Raw genomic sequence first — 24,998 nt, 5'->3', positions numbered from 1 at the left:
ATTGCCCTGCTGGGTTGATGCTCTCCTTCCAAAGCAGACAAATTTCTGGGAACACAGTAGCACCAGATTCTTCAGCAAGACTGGGGGAAGAGGATTTGCCAAATATTCTTTTACAGAGGGGCAGTGCCTTGCACTCTCCCTCAGCAGTCCTTGGAACAGGCAGCGAGTGGAGGACCACAGCTGGTGGGGGGTTGTACCGAGGGAAAACAAAATGTCTATTTGCTATACGTCTGTCCTGGAGCGAGCCGCTTCACTTCTTGAACTCTATAAGTATGACGTCTTTTGCAAGTGCTAAATTCACACAATTTGCGGTGGAATTGCGAGCAGTGTGGTTACTTGGTGTCACCGGCTGACAGCGTGAGGACTTCAGGAAGGCCGGTAAGGCTGCGGGCTGTTTGAGCTCAGAGCCCTTCATTTACCTGCTGGAGCACCAGGCTCTTCTCCGGCTGCGTGGTGCTGTGTCTGTACAGCACCGTCGTGGTCGGCATGCCCCCGGGATCAGAGGGCACATCTGATTCTCTTCCCCCGTCTTCCAGCAAACTTGTAATGAGTTCTGATTAGCGACAAAGTAACTGTAGGATGCTCAGTGGCACTGAGGGCTTTGAGCTCCTTGTGGTGCTTCTGTTATCGCAGTATTGCTTTTGGTAACATCTGGTAAAAATGAAGGTCCCAAAGCGAAGACAGATATCCTTGTAGAAATTTTCTTTCAACGGGTTCTCTTGCTGAGACATCCCCACTCTGTCCCCTGTGGGGTTTGTCGTTTGGCAGACGTATTCTCCCTGTCTGCAGGTCTGCGTGCTGCCCGCCCAGGCTCCCGTGCTGTCTTGCAGGTACAGTCGCTGTGTTGCGGGTCGCAGAGCGCTGCCAGCACTGGAAGCAATATTCATAGCGGGGCTCCTCGCTCCTGCCTTAACACACGTTTCTTCCCAGCTGAAAATCTCATTGCCAGCTCGATAATTGTTTTCATTGCTTCACTGGGAGTAGTGAGGTTAACGTCTTGAGCAGCAGCTAAAATAGACAAGAGCAAATAGCACAATAGTTTAATCCCCTGGAAATTATGCTTTTCAGTGTGGAGCTACACTTCCTTTTTACCTCGCCCCCTTTTTTCTGTTAAAGGGTGGAATTACATTTCACTTACAGCTGAGCCCAGGACCTGTAGTCTTTTGCTTTTGCAGGCAGAGTCCCTGAATACTCAGTCCCTGAATATTGCCCAGCTCGAGGCTGGCGAGACCTCGGGGATGCGGGGTGCAGCAGCCGAGCCACCCGCTCTCGCTGTCCCTGAGTGTGGTCCCTTGCAAGTGGCAACCCAGGGCCCGCGGTGGGGCAGCGGCTTCTGGTGGCGCCTGCAGCAGAGCTGGGAGCGAGTTCAAGTTGTCATCGCGGAGATGAGCGGCTTCCAGCATACACAAATACCCGGCCCTTCTCTGTTGACTCTCGCTTTCCTCCTAAACAGCCGCGCAGTCGTTTTCCAAGTGAGCCAGCTGGGTTTGACAGATGTCCCTGGCTTTTTCTGGGCCCATTGTTGAAGGGGGAAAAGGGAGGGAATATTCTGAATTGGAGGAAATAGCTTCTGCTGGCAGTCTGCAATTTCATGGGCTGGGAGATGAACTGCCCTTCTCTCACTCAATTGCCATCAGCTCCATTCATTGTAATCTGCATTTGCAGCCTGGGAAGCATCGCTTCTTGTGGGTAGGGCTGGAATCACCACTTCTGGGGGGGTGTTCAGGTGTACTTTTACCCTTGCTGCAGAGCTAGTGGGCTTTGGATACCACAGACCTAAAGGATGAGACCTAAAGGATGTAACATAGGTTTCTGAAACCCCAAGAGTGAGGCCTTCACAGCCCTTATCTGGGAATTAAATCTCTACACCTTGTGTGCTTTTATCAGTCCCATCCCAAAGCTTTGCAAACGCTTGTTCAAGGTAAGGTCCTCCCTCCTGTCTTAAAGAGCCATGTGTACTCATACAGTCTTAAATAACATGATTCAAAGAGACTTTTTCATCCTAATGTGGAAAGATCCCTGTGTCTGATTGTTGCTGACAAATTGTGAAGTTAGCAAACTTGACATTATGGCTAAATACCAACATCAAATGTCAACATTATGCCATCTATATTTTTCTTTTTTTTTTTGATTTTTGTTGTTCTTGATGAAAACACGTGAAATACATCAGCTGCCTGAGAGTGATGATATTAAAATAGAAGGGGGGCGAAATGCTTTCTACGTTAAAGGTCGCTCATTAGAAGTAAATTTCAAGGAATGTGTTCAGATGAGAGGTTAAGAGATTCTTCATTTCTCCTTCCTAATGTCTGGGGGAAGCCTCCAGCTCTTCCTTTGCTGACAAGCGCGCAGGTTTTGCTCTGCCTGGAGCTTTTCTGCCCTCCTCGCAGTGCTGCTGGTTGCAGGGCAGCACACACACGTCTGCCTTCTCTGAACTGCAGGGATGCAGGCACGCTGTCACTGAGTCTGAACATGCAAATTGTCCTAATGCTTCAGTGAGAGCGGAGTCCAAAGGGCACGTTTAGGACAACTTAGCTGAAAACACAGATTTTATGTTTGCTTTTAGAGTTTAGGCGATTAGCTCAAGAGGGGAGGAGAGAAGCAGGGGGAGCACTGTAATTATTCAATACTGCATTTATGGCAGCACGCCAAGTGGGAAATCGTCAAAAATAGAAGTTCGGTAAAGAAATCTGTCAATACTGGAAGCCTCATTTCCTCCTCTGTGTTATCTTCCCTGAGGGAGGCAATAAAGGGCGGTATTACACACCCCTCGTGTTTATTCGCTGTAACAATTTCCCACCGCCCAGCTATTAGCAAATTACGACCTACAGACCATTGGTGGTCCGGAAGGTCATGGAAAATAAGCTCTGAGACAACGTTAAATCTTCATTTGCGGGGTGAGCGTGGAGGTGCCTGTTTGCTGGGCGATGTGGGGGCATACACGAGCAATGTCTCCTCGAGTGACTGGTCCTCTGATGGCACGGAAGTTTTGGAAACGCCCCAGTCCCCTGGAAGGGGGTGTCTGCTGCAAACTCCTGTGGCCCTTTGGTGACATCAGGGGCCGGGGAATTTTTGGGCAATGGCATGTTTCAGCTTTCCTTTGGACTCCCTGACCAGCAGCTGAGCATCTTGTGGCACCCAGCAGGGATGGGTTTGATGCCTGGGCCAGGGGAGCTGCTCTTCTGGGAGCTCTTCTCAGCCCGAGCCCTGGACTTGGGAGCATCTTCAAGGCACGTCCTTCCTCTTCCTCAGCACGGTGACCTGCGGGGGCCTCGCTGCAGGTTTAAACTGGTCCAGGGACTGCACCCAGTGGGAGCTATGAGCGTTAAATGAGGGGAGGAAGTGTAATTTTAACATAGCGGCCAGTTTGTGTGTTATTCGCTGTGTTTACTAAGCGCAGCCGGCCATTAGTGTACGCGAGATCTGACTTCTAAAAACATGGAACCATTTGCATTGGACGTCAAGTCTGTGGAAGCAGCATCCCAGGGCTCCTGAGCTCGGGGCTTCCACAGCTGGAGCCTTCTCTGAAGCCTGTGATTTTGGGCGGCTCAGGCAGGCAGGAGTGGTGCGGCTCACGGGGCCCAGCTGCGCGTGCCCTGTTGGGTGCGTGTTGGAGGACACGCTTGATGTGTTCTTGACGTTCAGATTTGTCTGCTGCTCTTCTCGGATCTAAGCCCCCTGTTTCTGTTCGGCGTTTACTCTGCAAAACGCGTTCCCCCCCCCCCCCCCCCCCGTCAGCTTTGTGCATGCTTTTAGCGTAAAGGTGCCTGCCCTGCGTTGTAAATGTTTCTGAAAAGATTTTGTCCCTACTGTGCGTTGCATAGCTCAGTGTTTTCTTGTAAATTGCTGTCAAATAGAGCTTAAGTTTGTGCTTTTATGTGACTCTAGGGGGAAAATGGTAATTTCTGCAGAAGGGTCTGACTGTATGGTAATTGTCAGGGAGATGTGGGTGAGAGGGAAAACAAACAGAAATCAAATGTCCAGCGCTTTGTGTCCACAAAAAGTTTTTTTTTTAATTTAAAAGTCTGTTTAAACACCTATATTTGAGGAAGACAGGATTCACAACACGCACAGAGCTTCAGGTGCCTTTCCCCATCCATCCGCCGCTCCTGGGGCTTGAGGCACCTGTGGTTCCCTGCAGGAGCAGCACTAACACCGGCACCTTGCTCCTTCAGCGTACTTCAGCTCCTTTAGCATACTTTGAAATCCTAGCTCACAAACTGATGGCAGCAACGAGAAGAGAAGTGCACAAAGGTGCTTTAAAGGCTCGGTGAGGGGACAGGAGGTAGCGTGAGGCTGCTGCAGGAAGGGGTCTGTGTATTCGGGAGCCGAGGTGCTGCCTGAACCAGCAATGGGGCAAGTTAGAGTTGTTTTGGGGTCAATGCCCAAACAAATATTTGCAATAAGGCGTTTCCCAGCCTTTATTAAACTTAGGCTGAGGCTAGCCTGTACTCTCTGAGGGGGTGGAGGAAAAAGACCTGAGATGAAAGGTTTGCGTTAGTACTGGTAGTTATGTTTGGGCAAATATCCTTTTGTCTTACTTAAAGGGAAGCTGAGTGCGGGGAGTGTTTGTGGGATTACACAAGAGGCACACTGGGACTTAATTTTTCCTTCTGCGTGAATTTCTAAAATACCTGCAGCAAGAAAAGCTCTGCTCTCAGAAGCATCCCATGAAACTCAGAATCTGCTTTCAAGTGAAAAGACAACCGCGAATGCTTATGTGGGAGAGCACAGGGCAAAATTATGCTTTGAAGGAGTTTACAAGTGTGTGGAGCACAGCTCTGTTGGTATCTGCTTGGATTTTCAAAGGCATTTATCAAGGTCCCTCACAGAAGACTTTTAAAGAAACAAATCTGCTGTGGAAAAAGAAGGAAGGTCCGTACATGGAAAAAAATAGTAGGTTGAAAGAAGAAGAAAGGAGCGTGGAAGTAAATCAGCTTTCCTTTCAGAAGGGAGTCACCGGCAGAGTACTGCAGGGTCTGTGCTGAGACCCGGGCTGCTTCAGATACACAGCAGAGACTTGACAAAGGAACAAATGGCAGAGAAATGTGTTCAGGCAGAACAGCAAGCTGGTCGGGGTGGCGAAGACAAGGGCGAAGTGCAAAGATGTGCAGAAGGATGTTCCGAAGCGGAGTGGCAGGATGATAAAACGACATGAATTTCAGGGTAGGAAAACGTGAAGCGAGGCACACACGAACAATTCTGCCTGTACGTAAGATGATGAGCTGCGAGATGCCTACGGTGCACTCCCAGGGCTCGAGGTCCTGGGTTATAACGCAGAGCTCTGTGGAAGTATTAGCTCGGTGCTCAGCAGTGATCAAAACCAAACTGAACATTAGGAGTTATTAGCCAAGGCAGTGGGAGGGAAACACGATGCAGCTGTGTAAGCCCAGGGTTGCACCACCTGCTGCTTTTACCTCCTGGCGCAGGAACAAACCAGGAGAGCTGGAAGGAACCGCAGAGCAGGATTAAAAGCAGAGGTGCTGGATAATTTCTCTAACGAGAGTTTTGTTGAAGACTGGGATTCCTTAGGCTGAAAAACAATTCTGAAGAGGTTTTGAAAAGTCACGAGAGAGGTGGTGAAGGGAGTGACTTCTGGAGGCACACCTCCGAGGGGCACGGGGTGAAGGGGAAGGCTGAAAGTTGTGCTTCCAGGGGGTGGCGTAGGCCAGGGCACGCAGTTGTTGCGATGCATGCGAAATGGAGTGCTAATCACGTGTGTCACGGCCTTCTGGCAAATGTCTAGGAAGCCTTTAATGACAGGTTAATTGGCTGGTGGATTGGCACGGAGGTGGCCGGGGAGAACGTGGCGCTGCTGAGAGAGGAGGGTGAGAGTGCAAATGGAGACGAATTGATTTCATTTCTCCGTACCACGCTAGGATGGTAACTCACACGGTTCCCCTGGCGGTGTTACTGGGATGGCCGCTGGTCAGCCAGTCCTTCGGCACTGGTCCCTGTTCCCTTGGCTCGGTTTGAGGCTGGGGGCACCCCAGCCCTGTGGAGCACCCAGGTCCTGGGAGGAGCGGGGTGTCTCGCTGAGCCAGCAAGGAAAGTGTGGTGCTGAGCTGTGCTCTCCTTAACCTGGTCGAGAGCTCTTCAGAGCAGCACTGGAAGATTTTGGGCTCTGCTGCCTTTGCTTCTCATCACCACCTGCGTCAGGGCAGCGCTGGCACCGAAGAAGCAAAGTTGATGAGATTCTGCTCTTGGAAGTGCGTCTGGGTTTTATCTCTGTTAATAAAAAGAAAAAGGTTAAAGGAAGCTCTGGATGGGAGATCACTACTAAAATTAATTTAGTTTTCTAACTGGACAGATACCTTGGAGATGATCTTAGTGCTTGAACCCAGATGGGATCTTTCCCCTCGGTCAGGGCAAATGTTACCTTGTCAAAATGAAGCATTTGGGGGATCTGGGTGCTTGCCAGCAATAGGGCTGCAGACCACGTCAGGCTTTTTTGAGGTTTCTTTTATTTCGAATACAATAGGCTGCGTTTCATGAATTATCCCTGAGGTTGCTTCTGTGGTTCTGTGTTACCAGGCAGCTCCCAGTGCATGCTGCTATTCTGTTTGCTTCTCCATCTCTGAGCTCGTAATTCCACCTGGTTACTATGCAGAATCTTTGTATCACCCAGCTAATTGCTGATGGGCCATACCCCGTCCTGCTTCTCGGTGCCTCCAACACTGTGCGGGTGGGTGGGGGCTCTCCCCATGGCACGTTGGCTCTGGCATGAGGGACCTGTGCCCAGGCGGTGCTCGTTGTGGGGTGCCCCAGGAGCAGCTTTTGGGGCTGCACAGAGGATTGAGGTCTTGCCAGTGAGGATCAAGTTGGGTTGGGTCAAAACTGGCCAGGTCTCGTATAGGGAATGCTGCCTGGTGCTTTGTTGTTACTCAGGCACGGTGGAGACACCTGCCTTGAGTACTGCATGCGCTAGGGACAGATGGCTGCCCCAAAAAGAAATGAGTGCTTTAATGAGCGCGGTTTGTCTGCTCACCTGAACGTGAGACCGAGCGGATGCTCAGCGCATGTGGCTCCGCACGAGGCTGAGGCTGTGATCGCTCTCCTTTAGGCTTGCGTTCTGTGGGCTTAGCCCTCTGCTCGTCGCTGTTGAACTGCTTTCCCCTCAGGGTTACTGTGGTGGTGTAGAAAAGTGGAAGGGGAGGGCAAGAGGATTGAAAGAGTGACTTTTTTGGGGGATGTGGCAGTTTGTAGAACATCAGCCCTTTGTTCAGGTCCTAAATTGCTTTTAAACATACGACCTGTGTTCATACCCGTATCTACCACTTGCATTTGCTTATTTGTCTGCCTCTGTTTTTCTGGCCTTGTAATTTTGGCTAACCTCAAATATTGGTGGCTCTTAGAAATGCACACTTAGCTGTCCCTCTTCTTCTTTCTCATTTATCAGCTCCCAAGAGCTGCTGCTGTTAAACACCCTCCCAGGCTTGGCTGACAGCTGGGGTAGCTGCTGGCAGCGCTGCAGTTGCCACACTCCTAAGGAAAGTTGTGTTTGCTCTCTGAGGAAAAATCACGATGTAAGTTTCTTCACCGGGCCAAATCTGTACAAATATAAGGATTTGCCTTTTAATTGTTCAAATTGTCTGCTCTTGGCTTTTTTGAGTTGTTCCTAACAGAAAAGATCACAACGAAAGAAAAGCTGATAGTGAGAGTTTGATCTACCAGCAACTAAATCTGAGAATGAATAAATCCAGGATAAAAGAGCTCAGGAAAGTAAGATTTGCAATACCACCAAATACCCTGCTAGCCTGGTGATGAGCATGGGCTGCTGCAGCAGAAGGTATTGAACAAAACGCCCTTGCATGCTCGACAGCACACTGCACGAGTAAAATCGCGTTCTCTCTTCTGTGCTGTTTGTGGACCAGCAGTATTTTCTAAATCTACACACTTTAGAAAAGCCCTTAAGGCTTTCTGAAGTCCCTGCTTTGAAGGAAAATCCCTAGAAAATTTAAAGACACCTGACACTGGAGCATCCCGAGTTGGGGACACACGAATTCCCTGCTGAGCAACAAGCTCAGGCCCCTCCATCAGGCTGCTGCATGGCCGCAGCGGTCCCCCGCTGTCTCTGAAAGCCTGTTTTTTCTCGCTGCCAACACGAGCACGGTCTCATGAGCTGGCACTATTAGCATGTGTGCTTTCCCCTCGCGCTGCGCAAGAATAATTACCCTCTCCCGGCAGCGCGAGTGTTGCTGTTCCCTCTGATTTATGAAGGCAAAGAGCTCGTTTGGGAGGATGAGTCAGAAGTAATTGAGCTCCGGGGGGGGCTGTATTTCATCGCTTTTCCTCTCTTTATTTCTGCCCTGTACGGTACCTCCCCGTTACCTGTCCTTTGGCCTTCCAGGCAACACGCGGTAAAGCTCAGAAGCGAGCCTGGGCTGCACGCTGTCTTGATTCACATTTAAAACCAGACCTGACTCTGTAACTCAGGAACACGATGCGGAGACGATCCTTTAAGCTATGAAATAAGGCCGTCGATACAACATGCTTCCGTGCAGGCTGCTGCCAAGCAGTTGGCGTCCTGCACAAGCTGCGGGGGGGGGTCCCAGAGCTTCTGGGGGGGGCATTCATGTGCAGCTGCTGCTGGAGGGGGTTTGGCAGCCGGTGGCTTGTAGGGGGCAGCGCTGGGTTTGGGTGCAGGGCATGGGACAGATGTAACCAGATCTCCCCAAATGCCACGGAGTCATTCAGAGGGCAGGGAAGGTTTGAAGGAAGCCTTGGTGCAGCTGTGCAGGGGAAGGCAGGGGCATGCCTCTCGGGAAGGGCGAGGTTTGCAGCAGGGGGTGTGTGAGGCTGGTGCTGCTTCAACTGCTGCTGCAAGTCATCGGGGTAGAGCCCAAGCGAGCAGGGAGTGGGCTGGGATACAGTTCTGCCTCTTGCTGAACTGACATAAGCTATAGGTAGCAGATATATTTTGCAGTTTGCTGACTAAGTTCTGTGGTGTTGATTATACCTGTGATGTCTGAGACCCCTTGAGAAGACCCCGAGCGGTGGCATCTGAGTTTTGTGGGGTCTCAGGTGAGTCAGGGCAATGCGCAAGGATGAGGGAGAGCTGCAGGCTGACTGCCTGGCAGCAAGGAAGGGAGGTTTCTCTCCACTCTTGACATAATTCCCCTCCTGGCGCGGTGGGGAGCCAGGCGCTGGCACTAGCAGGGCGCCTCGATCTCAGGGGCAGGATTCAAGCTGAGGAGCTGCGTGACCTCCCCCACCTCCCTGGAAGGGCCCAGCAGAAACTCAGCAGCATCCAGCAAAACCAGCAAATCCAGCACCACTCGCGTGGTGCCCCATTCCCCCGCTATTTTGCACGACTCCGTTGCCGAAAGGATCGCCTGATCCAGCCGCTGGCTGCTAAACCTCCGTGAGAGCCGCGGTGACTGACGACTCTGCCCTCACATTTCCATTTCTATTTGTAGTGTAATGTATCCCTCCCTCTGCTGAGTGCTTCTTGAGAACACTTCGGTGCCTTTTTCCTTCAAGTGTGGCAAAACTAAACAAAGGAGCCTGATGTTCCTTTGCTGGGCTGAATAACCCGCTGTTATGATTCGATAATGGTGAAACTGGTTTATAATCCATCTCAACAGCGATGCACGGCATTAAAAACCAGGCAGACAAACTCCAAGTCCTCTGCAGACCTGACTGCTCTGAGCAGCAGGTGATCTCTGGGGAACTCGGGGTGGGAGCTGTAGCTCCGAGGGTGCTTTGAAGCAAGAAGCTGAACGTATTGTGAGGGGTAATAGTGAAAACCAAGGTGGTGGATCAACAGAGTTGATATAACAGAGTTATATCTGCCTTCGATGGGCACAATGGTCTGTCGTAGATGGGTTTTGCTAGCTTTTAGCCAGTAATTTATTTTTTTTTCGCCTACTTCTGCTGAAGACTGCACCGTCTCTTCGGTTAGCCTTATCTTCTATGTGGCTTCTTTAGCCTGTGGATCCAAATCGTGAATGGTGATTACGGACGGCGTGGTGTTTTCTGTGCTGTGGCCGGCTCAGATGTGGGGTGGGGATGCTCTGGGGTATTAAAATGAAAACACCAGCGTTGCAGACTTGTAAGCTATATTTTCTTCAAGCGCACCCACTAATGCTGTTAGTCTGCAAGAAGGGTTTTAGGAAACAAATACAAACATGATGTAAATCTGGTTAGAGGAAAAACGTAAGAATCGTGCAAACCAGCACTTGGGGAAAGTTTTCTGGAGAAGCTGCCAGCCTTCCTCAGATACTTTGCAAACGGAGTTCTCCTGAAAGGGCAGCCAAGGTTTGCTGCACTCGTGGGTCTGTAGCTCTGATCATCCATTCAGGGCAGGTAATGCATCAAGGTGCTTGCTGCTTAAGCATTCACCATGGGTGAAGGTGCTGCCTGATGCTTTTCATCCAGAGCAACCAAATGCTCCGACTGTTCGTCCATCTACCTGATGACCTCCCTCAGTGTCTGGCCTGACCTTTGAAACCATGCCATGCCTTGCCATGTTTAGCTTCCAAAGGCAGAAGGAATTGTTGTTTTTCTTTTACAGAAGAAGGCCTGCAGTGATTTACCTCCAGTCATGCTAAACGGTGTTGTTGAAGTAGAGATTAGAACCCAAGTTCTCTGACCCTTGGGCCCTCCTTCATCTCCAACGAGCTGAATTCCTCCTTGGACACCTCTGTAGATGCAAGGCTTGCTTACACTGAAGTGCCACCTCCCCCACCAGCAGAAGTACGTTCCCATTTCTCTCCATCGCTTTGGGAGCAGCTGGCGTGCTCAAGACACCAGGATCATCCAAAAATTGCAGTGTTAATCAGAGCTTATTTTATTCTTTGCTACTTTGAACACAAATATCCCAAAATGGCCCGAAGACGTGTGGTTGAGTAGCCACGTGAAACAACTCCAGCCTTCCAACAAATCCAAAATACAGATGGCTGCTAAAAGCGATGTTGCCTGCCTGGAAAAGTCCTGAGGCCCTTTGATTTACCAAGGGCAATTACCGCCGTCGGGCATCTCTGTGCCTTGTGTCAAGGGACTTTGAAGGCCACTAGCGGGCTGCAGGTAAGAGATTAGTTTCTTGTTACAGGGCAGCAGAGTCGGTCCCAAGCTGCTACTAAATCAAGTTGGTTACCAAGAGGAGTAGGGGAGCGGCGCCGTAAGGTGCAGGAGAGAGAGGTGTTTGCTGAGTCTCAGCCTGGCAGGCAGCGCTGTAATTCAGATGGCGGAGCGTAAGACAGCAGATTGCTTTTAAATGTGTTGCATCCCCGTATGTCAGGAGCTTGATGCGTCCCCAGGGGCCTAGCGACAAACAGCCCCATCTCTGCGCGAGACTTCTGAAGCACAACCCATGCGGGAGCCTCTCCTCCGCGAATCCCCAGGGACGGGCTGGGTCCTTCAAGAAAATGGATTGCTAAGAGCTTTCTGGGAGTGCCTCGCGCGGGTTTTGACGGCGGTGCTGGGTAGAGGGGTTCTCGCTGCTGCTGGCGCTGCCTTGTTAATATCGCATCGCTCCCCCGCCACAGAGATTTGGGGGGGATTTAAATGTCTTTGTGTTGTTTGTTGGTAGGAGGAGGAAAGTGTTAAGATGTCAGGAATGAGGAGGTGCCAGAACTATGGGGGAAGAGGTGGCAGGCGTACGGGACCGGCTCAGGCACGATGGGTGCAGGTCAGGTTGGGTGACTGCTGCCCGGCGCAGGCAGGGCGGTTCGGTACGGAGCCAGTGACATGGGTGGCTAATGGGTGGGCAGCGTGGCCACGGGCTGCTGCCTCAGGTGGGTCACCAAGGAAGATGCCATGTCCCCGTGGTCTATCAGCAGTGCAAGACATCAGGGTTTGCTGATACCACGAGTGGGGTTTGGCTTGTCTGAACCCAGATGTGTGCTCCAGGAGTGAAGAGCTGGGGTCCTGCAGCGCCAGGGGGACGAGCAGCTGTAGAGCTCAGCCCTAGGTGGGCCCAAGGATGAGGCAGAGGTGCCTCCTTCCCCTCCACGGGGAGAAGCCCATAGAAATGTTCCACCTCTTGCCAGTGAGGGCTGCTGAGCCCTGCTGCTCTCGCAGTGATGGTGGTGACGGTGACGTACACTTGTGCCTTCCCAACAGCTGCTCTTGGAGCCTGGCTCTCCAAAAAGCACAGCACAAAAGCCCCTTGTGCCTCTCGCATCGCAGTGGCTGCGAGGAAGCTGAAGTTCTGGTTAAGGACGTGGAAGATGAGTCAGTGGATGCCAGCTTGATTCCTCGTCCTGCTGCTAATCTGCTGCAGTGTGCCTGCGCCTCTGATTTTCCTGGAAATGGGCCTGCTGCTGCCTGCTGCCGGAGCAGGAGAGGCAGTCGGATGCTGCTGAGGCTCGTGCACCACCAGAGCCTGTCCCTGAGTGAAGCAGGTCCCAAAGAAAACAAACCCTGCTCTTGGCAGTCCCACGGGAGAGTCGTTTTCTCTCTGAGAAAGCTGCTTTCTGAACTCGGAGCTGCTGCTGCTAATGAGCGCATCAAAGAACATCTGAGGGCGCGCACAGCACACGGGGTTCCTTTTAATTCCCTGCACTGCTACAGTAGGGCAAGAGGTCTTTTTAATTTGATTTAAGGTCCTTTTGCTGATAAAGACAGAGGATAGGGATGCAAATACTCTTCCAGCTGATGACATTTGGAGACGAGCACATTTCCTCTGGATTTTACCCAGAGGGTATGTTGTTGTGTGTTTTGATTTGTCATGCTAAATAATTGCAGGATGTCTCCGTGCTGGGCAAAGGTTTGGTTCAGTTCCACCGCACACGTGATGCGCTTCACCGTGCTTCCTTCCCTGCTTCCACCGTCATCTCCCCTGCTCCCTGCTTCGTGTTTTCTGTGCAGGGTGGATGTAAGCAGGCAGGTCGGTGGCCAGACCCCCAGGAGGCTCTGCGTGCCCTCCTTCCTAGGAGCTACACGAGCAGCAATTGGGTTCTGTTTGGCCCAGGACGTAGTCAGGTGGAAAACCAAGCTCGGAAGATAAAGGTGTTATTGCTGGGGCATGGAACTGTGCGTCCTCTTGATTCAGTTTTCTTCTCTGTGATTTATGTCGTTAGTCTGATATTTTATATCGGAAATGCTGGAATTATTATTTGGGGCTTGAGAAGAGAATTTCCACGTGGCGGGTGTTTAGGGTTGTTGACTCCAGCGCGAGCTGGACTTGGGAGCCTTCACAGTGTGTTAGGACTCAAGATGAGACAGGAGACGTGCTGCCCGCGGGGCAGAGGCCGGCTTGGGGTGTCCCGACTGCTGGTTCCCTTACACCAGCTCCAGGCCAGGCGCAGAAGGGACCTGACCCTGCCTGTGCCCTGTCTGCAGCAAGCGTCCAACCCTTGCAGTCGCAGAGGCACTCAATTATTTTGATGAGCGATTGCCTCTCGACCTGGGAGAAGTGTCCTGCCAACGCATCAAACCCCACCAGCTTGACGTGAGTCGGCAGCTCCGCTGGAGGTCGCCGGGTGGCTCTTATAGCTGAGCTTTGCTTTGTGGGGACATCGGTGGCCATGAATGAGTGTGGCTCTGTGGCTGCTGGGGTGTCTGTGGCCACCCTGTCTCGAGCAGGGCTGCAGGCGGGTTAGTTATTTGGTGGTGCTGGCGTTTCACAAGGAGAATTATCTGGGGTCTGCTTACAGCCTGGCATCTGTGCCCTTTTCATTATTCAACCTGAAATAAATAAATACATGAATAACGTGCTTCTTCAATTGTTAGTAGAATACGTTTGGTTTTCCTTAGAAATGGAAGTAAGCAACCAAAACGTCATCTCTCCGTGATTTTTCTTTCTTTTTTTTTTCTCCAAGCATTTTACCTTCTAAGGCCCAGAACGCTCCTGCAGGCCACCTCCGCTTCACGCCCAGCCCAGCTTTTTCCAACTGCGTCTACTGAGGCCTCCTTTTTTTGAGGATGGTGGCTGACCCTGTCTTTATACCCTAAACCAGCATTTCTCCCAGGGTAGGTCTTGGTCCGTTGCAGAGCAGCGTTATATATGACTATACTGAGCACAGTTTCATGGAGCCGGTGATGGGAAAGCCACATTCCTGCTGTTCTGCCCTATGCTTCCTCCGCTAATTATTATTTATGAGCCGTATCGCAGCAGTATCCAGAGGCCCCTGCAATCAGATTTCCGCTGTGCTGGGCACGGTTCAGAGAATCCCTCTGGGACGCCAGTCCAGGAGTCGGAGGAGGAGCAGGGTGGGACCCCAGATGTGGATGAAGCACTCAGGCAGAACTGCGTGGAGCTGAAGTGGGGAAACTCAGCGCCTTCCTGGAGGCATCTGCATGGGGTTTGGGCTTGCGGTGAGGTCTCTTGCTAAAAGGATCCCCAGAGAGAAACTCCTCGAGTTTAACACGATGCTGGCACCAGGTCACCTAGGCTTGCCCCTGTGGGGTTTTGCTTGTAGGCCAGCTGGTTCATGGTGCTCTGTTCCTGCACGCGACTGCTGTGGCAGCGTGTACCAACCACCTCCCGGCCGTGTGGGTCTCCAGTCCCTGCAGATCTGTGCAGCAGACTGCAGCTGCTGGGCCAGGACGTTCGTCCTGCTGCTGTCTACGGGCTTGGAAGGACTGGTGTGGAGGAAAAGAGAAGGTGCTTTTCTTGAATTCATGTCTCAGGATCTACAGCGCTTTGCTTTATTTTTGCATTGTCAATTTAAGCGTGTTTTGTTCTATTGCCGTAACTCCCTCTGGTGGCAAATTTGACAGCTTAGCCATCAGGTTTGTTTGATTTTCGTATCCAGAGGCAGCACAGCTATGTCTTGGAGACTGCCTCGCATGGAAAAAGTGAGGAGTTTGCCCCCCCGTTGGGCAATGTGTTCACTGCCCATCCATGCCCTGCAGGTCTGCACCTCTCTGTGGCTGAGTTAACCCATCCGCCTGAGGAATTGTCCTCCACCTCGCAGCTCCTGAGCGCGTCTGTAGCAACTGAGGTCCCCGGAGAGAGCAGGGGGTTTTCCGAGTAAATGTCCCGGCTCGGTGCTCGGAGACGTCCTCAGAGGGTTTTGATACGCACATCAAAATGTGGTGGGTGAGAACGGGACCTGGGGGAGCTGGCTGCGTTGCACTTGCTGTGAATTGTGTCTGGAAAAAAAAAAAAATCAAGTCTGCAGGACTGCGGGCTGTGTTACGGTAATTAACTGCGGGGTGAAGAAAGCGAGGGACATCCTGGGCACGGAGGAAATGAAATGGAAAGTGGTATTGAGCTTAGTGGGATGGAATTGCAAAGAGCTTTGTTTGCAGGGTGGAAATTAATTATTGGATTTTGTCTAAAGCTGAGCTCACAGAACAGAGGCACGTCTCGGTCCTCCGTACTCTGCCACCTCAAGTCTTTGCTTCTCCGCTCGTTAAGGAGGTGCGGGTAACGATCCACCTGGCGACAGCTCACTGGGCTCGACGAGGCTGGCTTGCTAAGGCTGCTGATGTCTTCATTCAGGGATATTTGAGCTTGTAGTTGCCTGAGGCTGAATCAAATCTGTCTGCTTGTCGCCCAAAATGCAAACCCTCCTCTTGCCTCTCGGCGGCATCTTCCTACGAGCAGGGACAAGGTGCTCCCTGGCAGCCGCAGGCTGAGGAGGGCGTTGAGCTGGCTGAGATTTCCTGGTTCCTACAGGGATGTGGGATTGTCTGTGACCTTCTCCGGCAGCCAGGAAGTGTGGCTTTTGGGGCCAGTGCTGCCCACGTTCTGGTTCCAGCACCGCTGGGCTGGGACATGCTCAGGGTGGGACATCCCGGTGGTGAGCGCGGGGGGTTTGTTGGCAGCAGGTGACTCCCTGCTGGTGGCTGTCGGTCTGCCAGAGATACCAGAAGTGGAGGGTTTGCTTTGTCGGGGCAGGGTTGTTATTGCTTGCTGCAAACTTTGTGGGCATCCCATAGGAGCCCAGGCCGCGGAGCGGGACCGGGAGGCGCTTGTCAGACGCAGACAGCGTTTAATTCATCGATTGTTGTGCCAGAGCCTTGACAGCTGTAATGCTTTTTTTCTTCTCCATTTTCCCACATGCAGAGAGCAGCTCCGATATTTTTCTATACATGTTGACCTTTATTTGAAATGAAAGCAAAAGAAAATTGTGGAAAGCCCCAGTGAGAAAGGCAGGAGTCGGCCTCCTTTAATGTGCTGCATGGCTCGTATCTCGCAGAAAGGCCATTTGTCTGCTTAAAATGTTTTCATCAAAATTCCTTTTCTAGGAGAAATGGTTTTTCAAAGAAAGCAAAACATGACTCCGGATTCTTGCTATTGCACAGTTTTTCATATATTAGCCAAAAGACGTACATTTGTGGCCGATTTCCTTTTTTTTTTTTTTTTCAGCGAATCTGTGGAAAATGTCAAACATTCAGGACTTTGATTTTGTCACAGAACGTCCTTCCCAGATTTCTAATTGTTCCTTATCAGTGCACAGAGAAGCTGCCTCTGTATGTGACCTAGCAGAAGCAATTAAAAAAAAAAGATGTTTTTCGTAGAACATTCTAATGAAAGGCAAAACAAAATGAGAGGAAGAAAATGATGCTCTGCCTCAGTGCGTTACACAATAACGCAGGTCCTACCTACAAGGTTACCCTGTCCTCGGAGGATGAGGATAGGAGAGAAGGAAACTGGAGCTGCCCTGAAGCTCTGCAAGAATGTATTTAAGTGGAAATAATAATGATGCAATTATTTTTTTCATAAAAATAACATTTACTCGAAAATTTGATCCTTCCAAAAAGAACACAGTAATGACTAAAAATCTTCTATTACAAAATTACTTTGGGGATAATGGAGTTACTGGTGGGAGACTCCTTTAGTGCTGCGGTTCTTATCGAAGCTTTGTGTGTGTGTGTTTAAAATGAGAATATTCAAAATATGTTGGCAACAAAGAGTGTGTTCTGCTAAAGTGGTGCCTTCTGTTGGATGCACGTCGGTGCGGAGGGGAGCTGGGTTAGCTGCACCATGCGGGAGGAAGCCGAGTGAGGGATCTCCTCTTACCTGTGCTCTGATTTTTTTTGTTTGTTTTTGTATCATATTGAAGAAATGCATATTTTTATATCTATCTGTATTGGAAGAGAGCGTCAGGATGTGCCACCCCTGTGTTTCAATATGGGGCTCTGCTGATTTTTACCCTCTTTTTGCCCTTTTCCTGAGCAACCTTGCTGCAGTTACCCTTCTCGGCATCCAGAGGAGTGGAGCAGGGCCACATTACCCCTGTTTGTGGGATGTTACTCTGAATTCCTCTGACTTATTTCAGTGGAGAACCGAGCTGCAACCTGCTGCAATGCCCTTGCTCGGTGTCTCTGGTCCCTCGCGTCGGTTAGCACTGTGCAGCCTCTCACGGCTTTCTTGTAGGGAGAAATTAAGCAGCCGGAATAGGATGTCCCTGCCTAGAGAAGAGGTTTTCTTCCATAAGGTTCCCAGGTGGGCAGAAGATGGAGGCAGGCCACTTGTTTAACCTTGCACGTGGTGCAGCGGAGATTTAACAGGTAAGCCGCTGGAAGCAGTGCCAGGTTGGAACTGCGCTCAGAAGCTGACATTTCTGTGCCCCGAACGTGCCCTGCTGAAACGTGTGACCTTCTCCGTGCACCGTGTGCTCGCTGAGCCCTACCCCGGCCCCACAGGGCTGTGACCACCCCGTCGTGTAGCAGGGGGGATGTGCGGGGTGACAACTGCCCCTGGCAGGCAGCTGGTGCCTGGCACCACCTCCGGCGCCGTCCCCAAAGCGCGGTGCTTCGGGAAGGAGGTGGCAGGGCTGCCCTGCGCTGCTTTGCCTCAGACACTTCTGTTTTGGTCGCTTAAAGCGAATGACGGATGAGCTTCCCGGGCAGGTTTTGAAGGGTCTGAAAAATGCGCCGGGGCTGCCTCCATTCCTCACTTTATGTTTCTGACACAGGGAGGGAAGATGAAGAATGTGAGGCACCTTGCTTTAGATTTGCGAAACTTAGGCCTGACGCGGTTAATAATTAGGATTTCTGATGGAAATGGAGCAAAGACCGGCACGCGTGGGCGCCGAGGAGGAGTGCTGGGCAGAGCTCACGTGTCGTGGAGATGCTCGAGTGGTGCAGCCGCTATTGTGGGGTGGGAAGACGGGGGGGTGTGGGGTGGCAGGGCAGGGCGAACCCCAGGGCAGAGACCTCCAGCTGAGGCTGCTGAGCTTCCCAAAGGCAGAGCAGGCACGCAGATGCTCTTCTCCTTTCCCTTTGTTAAATCAAAGGAGAGCCACTGACTATTTCAAACCTCTCCTTTTGTTTTCCTGCCTCTTGGTTGACCGCAGAGGTACCGGGGGTCACAGCTGACCTTCCTGGTCTTCACCTGGGCACCTGGTAGCTGGTGTGGGCTGGGGTCGCACCTTGCGATGCCTGATTGAGGGCCTGGGGGGGTACAGAGGCTTTAAGCAAAATGATTTTCCGTCAAAAACAGAGAAAAGGATAAACTCGTTTCTGCTCTCTGCTGTGTAGAAATCCTGTCACTTCCTCAGAAACGTCCTTGCATGAGCATTTCAGAGCCCGCCTGTCTTCTTTTTCCTCTTGTATTGCCTGGGATGCATTTCCTTACAGTAGAGTATCATGAAATTAGTAAGTGGTAACAACTCCCATCGAGTCCGTAGTTTTCCAGGCTGAGACCTGTATATCTCTCACCGAAGACACTGGAAATGAGCTCTGAAGGAAACAAGTTCTGTCCTTCAGTGCCTACGTTTTGCAGAGGTGGGATGAGGGGGGGCTCCTTCCCTGAGCTGGTGTTTGCTCCAACCCCTGTTTAGGAATGACAAAGCCTTTTCTGTAAGCTGTAATACAGCAACGTGGCACGTGGCCACCCTTCTTAGTTCACCTGTTGATTGTTTGTCCTCGATGCTCAAGTTAGTGCCGTTTTTGTGTGTGTGTTGCTGAGTATTTGTTTGAAACTTGAGGGGAAAAAGATCAGCGGCAGCTTAAAAAGAGAAAACAAGGTTCAAAGGCAGCCTGGATCTGCTTTTTATTTCTTTCGTTGCCTTCTGCAGTCCACGGGGAGTCTTTACTTCAGTTTGCATGAACGTGTTTTCTCCGTTCGCTGTTTGTCTCTTGCTTTCGGGGTGTTTTACGTGGGTTATTCTGATTGCCGGATTTTTTTTTTCCTAATGTAATCTCTGCTTGCACTTGGTATCTTTTATGGCTGCTTTTGTTTGCTTCCGTGGCTCCTGCAATGAAGACAAGGAGACTCCACAATGAGTGTAATTAACAACATTGGCGCCGTGGGGGTACTGCCCTGCGCGCAGCAGGGGTGCACGTGCCTCTAGCAGGCGAGGTGCTGGGAGGGAGGCTGGCGGAGATGGCCGGGTGCCACGTGGCCCTTGGTGCAGCAGAGGGAGGGCAAACGCTCCCACCTCTCCCACCGCCTGTGATGGACACGGAGATGAGATCTGCCTGGCCCAAAGCCAAAACGGGTCGGACTTCACTTGCGTTTACTTTTGGCTGCATCCCCGTGTCTGGTGCAGCTCTCACCGCCCCCCGGGAGCGATGGCTCCTGTTGCTTCCCGACTTTGGCAGCTCACAGGTGGGTGCCTGCAGCACCCAGGGCATCTCAAAGGCTGAGACTGCAATTTCCAGTCCAGTCACATCAAAAGCCATCAGCTGCTTTTTCTAGTTCTTTATGCATTTTGTCTTATCTCTTTTCAATATCCGCGTCTGAAGTCTGCTCCCTTCCGTGTGTGTGACTGTGCTCGGGGACAGCAGGGTGGCTCCCGATGCCAGCAGACACAAGTGAGTGGGAACAAATGGTTTGTTTGTTTGGGCTGCAATTTAATGTGATGTAAGCTTAGAGTTGGGTGCTGCTGCATGTCCTGGAGACTGCATGAAAGGAAAATGAGAAGGGGAGTTGCGATGGCCTGGAAAAGCTTTAAATCCTTGTTTAAACTTTACAGAGTCAATTAAATTTATATCAGAGGCACTTGGATTCTCATCCTTGCCATATGTCCCTCAGTGAAAGATACAAAGTCTCTGGCATGAGAGCATTGTTAGCAGAACACCTCCACCCTTTCAGGCATAATTGCACGTCCAGTTGGACCCTTTCCCAACAAGCTGTGAACACGATCAGGCTCCTGGTGGGGATCCTCCCGTGATGGGGGAGATGGCTGTGGAAGTAATTGCTTTCCTCTTCCCCGCCTGCAAAAAGACCAGCTCGTTAGGTGAACGTGTACCTTGGGTCAATGATTGATTCTGTGAAAGAGAGGTGCTTTGATTCCCTCAATTATAACGATGATGATTTTTTTTTAAAGCAATTATATGTAATGATTTTTAAAGGATTTCTTGCTATTGAGAAGTTTTCACATTTTTCATTATATCAGCCTCTCTCACACACACACCCTTACCATTCCATCCCCCATCCCGTTTCTTTTTAAGTGACAGTAATTTCCTGTTGTTGAGTGGCAATGAAGCGTTCCTGTAGTGGTGGAGAGGTGCTGATGGCGCTGTCGATGGAGGCATGCGGCAGGTTGTACTGGGAGGAGGGCAAAGTCTGGCTCCGCAATTAGTTCCCTCACAGAAGAGAGGGAGAGCATGGATTATTCCATCTCCTCCGAGATGTTCTAATGTGTTGCAGACTGCCCTAACCCAGGGCAGCCCAAACAACACGAGTGGCAGAGGGTTTATGCTCCTTGGTGCTGCTCTCCCTTCCTCTGGAAGACTTCTGTTCTCGGTGGGGGTCTGTGGTGCATCACCATCATCGTGCCCCAGCTGCAATACTTCTGTGCTTCAGCGGCCACGAGGAATGCCATGCGTACCCTCAGATTTCTGACCATCGCTGGCCGCAGAAACAGCTGAACTGCTTCATAAGAAGTGTCACCCCTTCCCCCAGACGTACATCCACACACACACACACATATATATATATATATACGTGTTGGTGTATACATAGCCAAAGGCAAGCGCCTGACCTGAAAAATGTCGTCCCAGTCCATTCAGACATGGTGGAGGTTTAAGCAACAAAAGACAGCCGTACAATGGAAAACGGAGTGCTGCAGCACAGCTTGAAGCCCAGCGAGTTGTGAGAAATGCCTCCCGAGCTAACTGCACCGCTCGTGTGTTGCACAGCTCGCCTCCTGAGCCATGCTGAGCAGGTCGCGGCGGTGGCTCCAGGTGGTGAGCACTGCCAGCCCGTCCTCCCAGAGGGGCTGATGTGAATTTTGTGGACAGGTACGTGAGCGCCCGCAGCTGGATTTTACCTGGTGTAAATCAGTTTAACTCTGGGGCTTCAGCGTGGCTCTGGCAATTACTTTAGTTTAGGCTGAAGGCCGTGCTAACGGAGCTAGCAGGGAGCAGCAGTCTTGCTTCCAGCAAGGGGGCCCTTGCACCTCCTGCCCTTCATCTCCCTGTTCATCCTCCTCCTCCTCCCCTAGGCTGCCAGCTCAAAGTTCATGTCTGGAGCATTAAAAACTCAAGAGGTGGGATTAAAAATGGAGAAATTTTAAGGAAAAAATATTTTTTTATTTCTTCTTTAGTTGCCAGACAGTTTAAAAACTTATCTACGTGCTTGGATTGTGTTTTCAAGATTTTCTGGTCTTATTGTGGAAAAACTAGAGACGATCTTGTATCGCACAGATTTAGGCCCAAAGAGAAAATGTAAATGTAGTGAGGCTTGGGATAGAATCAGGTTGACACCGCTGAGCAGCGAACTGCATCCTGGGCTAAGTCATCGTTATTTGGGTTTGCTGGAGTCCAGGAAAGGCTTGGCTCGTGGTTTGAGCAACGCCAGCAGTCATGTCCTGCTTTCTTAATTGCTGTTTGATATGAACCATGATAATTTCCATTACAAAGCCAGCTTTAATTAAGCAAACAAAACGTCTTTGCTCTCCTTTCTGGGCAGCTTTTGATGGCTCCTTCTGAATTGTGACAGTCTGGTTTCGAGGTGCTGGGCAAGGCTTAGGAGCTCTGACAAAGCAGAGAAATGTGCATGCCCTTAAGCAGTAGCTTTGCATGGTGCTTGCCCCTGGATCTCAAGCAGCATTTTAACCATCAGGGGTCTGTAGGGTGGTGTGTAGCTGAATGCAATAATTCAGGTGATCAAGAGGGCTTTAATTGGCAGCGAAATGCTTGTCCTAGGTGTTGCAGCTCTACCCAAGACTGTGATTCCCATTGTGTTAAAGGAGAGCCGTAAATTCGCAATTGCTATATGCTCCCTGCTAGAGGGAGACTCTGTCCTGGGTCTCATTGCAAAGGTGCAGTTATAATGCAGTTATAATGCTAGGGTTGGGGCCAAGGCTGAGGGATGTTGGAGCCACTTTCTGCAGGGTCTGCACATCGCTTTCCGTGCTCAGGTTAGGATTTACAGGTGGGCTTTGGCCAAAAGAGGTGGGAAACGAAGGGCACCTCCTCCAGACGTATCTGAGTTGGCTTGTGTTGCTGCTTGTGACCTGCACCCTCATGAGAAAGTCCCCAAAAAAAACGATTCCAGGAAAAGCAGGGCTGTGTCTGGGTACTGCTCATTAGGGCAATTAGGGAGCGCGGGCTGATGAAGTCTCTGGGGGCTGATGGATCGCGGTACCAGGGTGGGAAATCATTCACTGCCAGGGGGCGAGGGGATGGTTTAACAAAGGCAGATAGATGCAGACAGCAGGTAATTTATTTCTTCCCCATCACTGGTAAATATTCATGGCACATAAATAATATATAACAGATAACCTGATAACTGAATAAATAATAGCCAAGACGAGCGTGAGCCGGCACGTGACTTGGTTCGCTTCTCGCTTCCCTTTGGACTAGCGAGGGAGTTAATGAGACACTTACTCTAGACTTGCTTACGTGGTCCCTGAGCATGGCCACAGGAATATTAAGATTAAAAAATAAATATAAGAAAATAAGTCCTGTAGGCCTTCAGGTTGTGGAGTGCTTTACAGGAGAGCGGAGAGGAGGATGGTGGCTGCACGAACACCGTGCTACAGGTGGGGGACGTATCCCCTGCTGCCTGGTCACCCCGCATCTGTGCGAGGAGGAGAGGATCGTGATAAACGAGCATTTGCCATGCTATTTCTTCTCACACTGGCAGCTACAGCAGGGTTTTGTTTGTTCATTTTACGATTGTAGGACTTTTTTTTTTCCCTTCCCTGACAGCTCCTTGTGAAAAATTGGAGCTAAAGTCGGACTTCTAGAAATAATCCCAATTTAACCAGGTGGGTGGGCTTACAACTAATTACAATTCTCCACCGCTCGAGTCCTCCTTGGAGTTGTCTGGTGATATTTAGCCACGAGTAGTCTCCTTCAAACCACTTCTTGCAATCCTTGTACTATTACCTACATTCTTTCCCGCACTGGTGGTGCTAATGGCCACTTTAAATATTAATACCCTTTTACTAATCATATTGGTAATACAGCTAGGGCTTCTTAGTCGTGAGCTAACTGTCCTAGTGGAATGAAATGCATTAAGTGCCATTCCCCAGCGAGACTGTAATTCGTAAAAGCGCCGTGGACAGTATGTTGTGCCTGTCTGATGTGTTTTAGAGAGCATCGCTGCTGATGACTATACTTCGGGAAATTGGAAGAACATTTCCCCAGGACATATAAAGTGGCTGTCTATTAGGGACGTGTGGAGGATGTGTCAGACTTTTTGAGAAATGTACTAGAGAGAGAAATTAGGTTTGAAAAAGCCAGTGCACTGAAGAAGGAAGCCCCCCCCCCCCCCCCCCCGTTTTTTTGTCCCCTAAAATGGAGAAGTCAGAATTCAGTTTAGGCGTGCATGCAATTTTGGAGCTGCACGTACAGGCTCAGGAGGGATCAAAATAACATTTTCAAGAGGCTGGCAGTACTTGTCTGAAACAACAGTACCTCGTTAGCAGATACTGGTCCTACCAGGCAAAAACTAAGTGGTGTGTTTGCTTCCCTGAGGAAAATTTCTGCTTAAACCCCCTCCCTCCAGCAGAGAGGGAGTCTCTAGAAAGCTGAGATTAAGGGCTTGGGCAGAGCAATCCTGAGGGGGGACCAAGGGTTCAAACAAGCCCAGCAGACGCTGAAGTACTGTTAATCCTGTTCTCTTTATTGATGGGCCCCATTGCAGGCAAGGGATGCGTTTGGAGCCCACGTGCCCTTCTGGCTCTGCCTGGGGAGCAAGGTGGAAGATGTGCCTGGTCCCAGTCTTGCTTTTAAATCGGGTGCCTGTGAAGGTGTTCCTGTGGAAGAGAGACTGTGGAGTCACTGATGTGGAGGGGATGATGCACGCTGCCTTGGCCATGGCGTGTGAAGCCCTGTGGAGAAGGAGCAGGCTGCGGTTTTACACCCTGAACCTTGGAGTGAAGAAACTAGCGCTGGGACGGGAAAGCTGCTTTGAATTTTTGTTTTCCTTTTTGCTATAAGTTTATTGCAGCCGTTACTTCAGTGAGGAGGCACAGGTGGATGGAGGAAAGAAAGGAGAATGACTAAGGTGTAAGTCTGGGTCCTGGAGTTGGTCTTTCATTCCTCAGGCACACAGAGGGATTCAGGCACAGGTGGTACAAGCCAGCCGTGCTGTAATCCTTCTCGCTGGTATTGAAGAGGAGAAAGAAAAAGCAATGAATACATCCTTAGCTGAAAGGCCTGTGTTTCTGATTTGCAATGCTGAAGGGCTTAGAGGTGAAGATTCAGGATAATGACAACTTCTGAGCTCCACCTGGACTATAGAGAAACCTTTCGAGCCAATCCTCCCACCAGCAGCAGCCAGCCAGCGGGGAGCGATGGCAAGAGCCATTGTATCTCAGGATGTTGGATCTGTGATTGCCTGTTGTGTGATACCTGTGAGGGCATTCTGCTTGTGTCTTCGTTCCCTCTTGTCTTAAAGGGTTTCGTTAGCTTCTAATTGCTGCTTGTTTTCCTCATTCAGAGCAGCCAGGTGCTGTACAATGCTCTAAATCAAGTGTGAAAACACTGTTTGTCAGCGAAGCTCTTGCTCCTCCAGCAAGGTGCTCCTGCAAACGTTTGGCCTTTGTCTGTGGTTACATAGGGGAAAAGTAAGTTGTTAAATGAATCTGGAACTTGAATGGGATGGCTTGATCCTACCATCCCAGCAACGAAAGCCCCATCTGAAGGAATTGGAGCTGATTTAGTAGGATGATACCAATGTTGGCCTCTATCAGTGGTGT

At 50.6% G+C, this 24,998-nt stretch overlaps 1 protein-coding gene across 8 annotated transcripts in view; it reads left to right on the top strand.

Moving 5' to 3' along the window:
* Positions 1-24,998, top strand: part of GRIP2 (glutamate receptor interacting protein 2) — a 266,312-nt gene that overhangs the window by 42,106 nt on the left and 199,208 nt on the right. The window contains exon 2 of one of the 8 annotated variants that reach the window (XM_083796145.1): positions 10,514-11,025. The exons of the other annotated variants lie outside the window; for them this stretch is intronic. The gene's annotated coding sequence lies outside the window, so the exon portion shown is untranslated. The remainder of the gene's footprint in view (positions 1-10,513; positions 11,026-24,998) is intronic. 8 annotated transcript variants of the gene reach the window in all.

This window comes from Anser anser, assembly GCF_964211835.1.
Source record: "Anser anser genome assembly, chromosome: 12".
In the NCBI taxonomy this organism is placed as follows: Eukaryota; Metazoa; Chordata; class Aves; order Anseriformes; family Anatidae; genus Anser; species Anser anser.
Note: the sequence above shows the minus strand (reverse complement) of the source record. Positions and strands in the feature narration are given on the sequence as shown.